Consider the following 5,040-nt stretch of genomic DNA (forward strand, 5'->3'; position numbering starts at 1 on the left):
AGGTCAGGCAGCATCCAGGGAACAGGAGATTCGACGTTTCGGGCACAGGCCCTTCTTCAGGAATTCCTGAAGAAGGGCCTGTGCCCGAAACGTCGAATCTCCTGTTCCCTGGATGCTGCCTGACCTGCTGTGCTGTTCCAGCAATAAAGTTTCAACTTTGATCTCCAGCATCTGCAGACCTCACTTTCTCCTACCAGATTGTACTAATGTGTTTCAATGTATGCTGTCAGTCTTTCATTTTGTTTTGAGCACTATGTGCATTCATCGTTAGCTTTACAGAATTGTAGATAGAGTCGTAGAGATGTACAGCACAGAAACAGACCCTTCAGTCCAACTCGTCAATGCAGACCAGATGTCCCAACCCAATCTAGTCTCACCTGCCAGCAGCTGGCCCATATCCCTCCAAATCCCTCCCTTCCTATTCATTTACCCATCCAGATGCCTTTTTAATTTGCAATTGTACCGGCCTCCACCACTTCCTCTGGTAGCTAATTGTACCGGCCTCCACCACTTCCTCTGGTAGCTCATTCCATACACGTACCACCCTCTGCATGAAAAGGTTGCTCCTGGGGTCTCTTTTATATCTTTCCCCTCTCACCTAAAACCTAGGCCTTCTAGTTCTGGACTCCTCCACCCCAAGGAAGAGACTTTGTCTGTTTATCCTATCTATGCCCCTCATGATTTTATAGGCCGCTATAAGGTCACCCCTCAGCCTCCGATGCTACAGGGAAAACTGCCCGAGCCAATTCAACTTCTCCCTATAGCTCAAATTCTCCAACCCTGGCAATATCCTTACAAATCTTTTCTGAACCCTTTTAAGTTTCACAGCATCTTTCCGATAGAAAGGAGATCAGAATTGCATGCAATATTCCAGAAGTGGCCTAACCAATGTCCTGTAAAGCTGTAACATGACCTCCAACTCCTGTACTCAATACTCTGACCAATAAAGGAAAACATACCAAACGCCTTCTTCACTATCCTATCTACCTGTGACTCCACTTTCAGGGAGCTATGAACCTGCACGCCAAGGTCTCTTTGTTCAGCAACACTCCCTAGGACTTTACCATTAAGTATATAAGTCCTGCTAAGATTTGCTTTCCCAAAATGCAGCACCTTGCACTTATCCAAATTAAACTCTATCTGCCACTCCTCAGCCCACTGGCCCATCTGATTAAGATTCTGTTGTAATCTGAGGTAACCTTCTTCACTGTCCTCCAATTTTGGTGTTATCTGCAAACTTACTAACTATACCTCTTATGCTCACATCCAAATCATTTATGTAAATGACGAAAAGTAGTGACGATCCTTGTGGCACTCCATTGGTCCAGTCTGAAAAACAGCCCTCCACCACCACCCTCTGTCTTCTACCTTTGAGCCAACTCTGTATCCAAATGGCTTGTTCTCCCTGTATTCCATGAGATCTAAGCTTGCTAACTAGTCTCCAATGGGGAAACTTATCGAGCGCCTTACTGAATCCATATAGATTACGTCCACCGCTCTGCCTTCATCAATGCTATTTGTTACTTCTTAAAAAAACTCAATCAAGTTTGTGAAACATGATTTCCTACGCACAAAGCCATGTTGACTATCCCTAATCAATCCTTGCCTTTCCAAATACATGTACATCCTGCCCCTCAGGATTCCCTCTAACAACTTTCCCACCATCACGTCAGGCTCACTGGTCTATAGTTCCCTGGTTTGTCCTTACCATCCTTCTTAAACAGTGGCACCACGTTAGCCAACCTCCAGTCTTCCTGCACCTCACCTGTGACTATCAATGATACAAATATCTCAGCAAGTGGCCCAGCAATCACTTCCCTAGCTTCCCATAGAGTTCTAGGGTACACCTGATCAGGTCCTGGGGCTTTATCCACTATTATGCATTTCAAGACATCCAGCACTTCGTCCTCTATATTGTAGACGTTTTCAAGATGTCATCATCTATTTCCCTACATTCAATATCTTCCATATCATAGTAAACACTGATGCAAAATATTCGTTTAGTCTCTCCCCAATCTCCTGTGGCACCACCCAAAGGCTGCCTTGCTGATCTTTGAGGGGCCCTATTTTCTCCCTAGTTATCCTTTTATCTTTAATGTGTTTGCAAAAACCCATTGGGGGGATGTTCCTTAACTCTATTTGCTAAAGCAATCTCATGTCCCTTTTTTGCCGTCCTGATTTCCATCTTAAGTATACTCCTACTTTCTTCTAAGGATTCACTCGATCTGTCCTGTCTATACCTGATACATGCTTCCTTCTTTTTCTTAACCAAACCCTCAATTTCTTTAGTCATCCAGCATTCCCTATAGTTACCAGCCTTCCCTTTCACCCTAACGGGAATATACTTTCTCTGGATTCTTGTTATCTCATCTCTAAAGGCTTCCCATTTCCGAGCTGTCTCTCTACCTGCAAATATCTGCCCCCAATCTGCTTTTGAATGTTCTGGCCTAATACCATCAAAATTTGCCTTTCTCCAATTTAGAACTTCAACTTTTAGATCTGGTCTATCCTTTTCCATCATGATTTTAAAACTAACAGAATTCTGGTTGCTGGCCCCACAGTGCTCCCCCACTGACACCTCAGTCACCTGCCCTGCCTTATTTCCCAAGAGTAGGTTATATTTTGCATCTTGTCTAGTAGGTACATCCACATATTGAATCAACACATTTTCCTGTACACACTTAACAAATTCCTCTCCATCTAAACCTTTAACACTATGGCAGTCCCAGTCTATGTTTTGAAAATTCAAATCCTCTACCATAGCCACCCTATTATTCTTACAGATAAGTGAGATCTCCTCACAAGTTTGTTTCTCAATTTCCCTCTATTAGGATGTCTATAATACAATCCCAATAAGGTGATCATCCCTTTCTTATCTCTCATTTCAACCCAAATAACTTCCCTGGATGTATCTCCGGGAATATCCTCCCTCAGCACAGCTGTAATGCTATCCCTTATCAAAAACTCCACTCCCCTCCTCTCTTGTTTCCCTTTCTATCTTTCCTGTAGCATTTGTATCCTGGAACATTAAGCTGCCAGTCCTGTCCATCCCTGAGCCATGTCTGTAATTGCTATGATATTCCAGCCCCAAGTTCCTAACCATACCCTGAGTTCATCTGCCTTCCCTGTTAGGCCACTTGCATCAAAATAAATGCAGTTGAATTTATCAGTCGTATCTTGTTCTTTGCTTTGTCCCTGCCTGTCCTGACTGTTTGACTTACTACTTTTCTCAACTGTACCAGTCCCAGACTGATCTCTTTCCTCACCATCTCCTTCGGTCCCATCTCCTCACGTTAATAGTATAAATCCTCCTGAGCAGCTCTAGCAAATTTCCCTGCCAGTATATTAGTCTCCTTTCAATCCAGGTGCAATCCGTCCTTCTTGTACAGGTCACTTTGACTCCAAAAGAGATTCCAATGATCCAAAAATGTGAATCCTTCTCTCATACACCAGCTCCTCAGCCATGCATTCATCTGTTCTATCCTCATATTCTTACCCTCACTAGCTCGCATCTTCAGGAGTAGTCCAGATATTACTACTCTTGAGGATGTCCTTTCTAAGTTCTTGCCTAACTCTCTATACTCTCCCTTTAGAATCTCATCCTTTTCCCTTCCTATGTCGTTGTTTCCAATGTGTACAATGATCTCTCTCTCTTTCACTCTTTCTCTTTTTCTCTCTGTCTTTCTCTCTCTCTCTGTGTGCTCTCTCTCTCTCTCACCTCTGCACTGACCTCACCATGTGCTGCCTTTGTCTGTTCCTGGAATGGCTGCTCCTGGAATTTGAGGAAATCACCTCCAACATCTAAAATAGCTCAAAAAAGGAGCAGCCTGTTACAGCCAGAAATGTTTCTCGCCCTCGATCACAGCCCCTTGCTCTTGTAAATTCCTCATTGCTTCTGTCTCTCCAACTGATCCATTCGATCTGATAGGATTTGCAACTAGCGGCATTTATTGCAGATATAATCCTCAGTAACACATAAACTCTCCCCAAACTCCCACAGCTGACAAGAAGTACACATCATTCTACTAAAGGCCATTTTTGCTTCTTTTAATGTACAGATCCAGAAAATAGCACTGTCTTATTCCTCTACAAAATCTTTTTACTCATTTTGTAAATTTTCTGTTGGTTGTCTCTTACATTCATACTCTCACCCTTTCCTGTCATAGTCTATCATTTCCTGTATTAATACCTTTCTCTTTGGTCTTGACCTGACACTTTGATTTACTGTATATAGTTAAATTTGATCCCTTTCCCCCACAATTTAGTTTAAAATTCTCTCTACTTCAGTAGTTTTGTGGTTAGCAAGAATATAGAAGGTAGCATGCTTCAAATGGCGATGGTCCCATCGGTACAGATCCCACATTCCTCAGTGTTGGTACCAGAGTCCCATTAACTGAAACCTTACTTCCCCCACTGCAGTCTTTGAGCTTTACGTTTGTTCCTCTAATCTGATTTGCCCTTCACCAATTTGCATGTGACTGCAGAAATTAGACATTTTGTGGTGAGTATCTTACTTTAACACTAGCTCCTTATACTGGTTAGATTAGATTAGATTCCCTACAGTGTGGAAACAGGCCCTTCAGCCCAACCCGACCCTCCGAAGAGTTACCCACCCAGAATCATTTCCCTCTGACTAATGCACCTAACACTATGGCCAATTTAGCATGGCCAATTCACCTAACCTACACATCTTTGGACTGTGGGAGGAAACTGGAGCACCCAGAGGAAACCCATGCAGACACAGGAAGAATGTGCAAACTCCACATAGACAGTCACCCAAGGTTGGAATTGAACCGGGGACCCTGATGCTGTGAGGCAGCAGTGCTAACCACTGAGCCACTGTACTGCCCCTGATGTGAAACCTTTTGTTTGTCCTGCCTATGTTATTGCCAGCTACATAGACTGCAATGACCTGGGCAGATTGTTGGATGAATGTTGGAGAAGGCAAAGCTTGTCAATGCTACCCCATCTCCTTTTCAACCCTTACTGTCCACTTGCTCCCACTAACTAGCCGTCAGGAGTAGATTTTATTGAACCACT

Source organism: Chiloscyllium plagiosum, chromosome 21 (genome assembly GCF_004010195.1).
Source record: "Chiloscyllium plagiosum isolate BGI_BamShark_2017 chromosome 21, ASM401019v2, whole genome shotgun sequence".
Taxonomy (NCBI): domain Eukaryota; kingdom Metazoa; phylum Chordata; class Chondrichthyes; order Orectolobiformes; family Hemiscylliidae; genus Chiloscyllium; species Chiloscyllium plagiosum.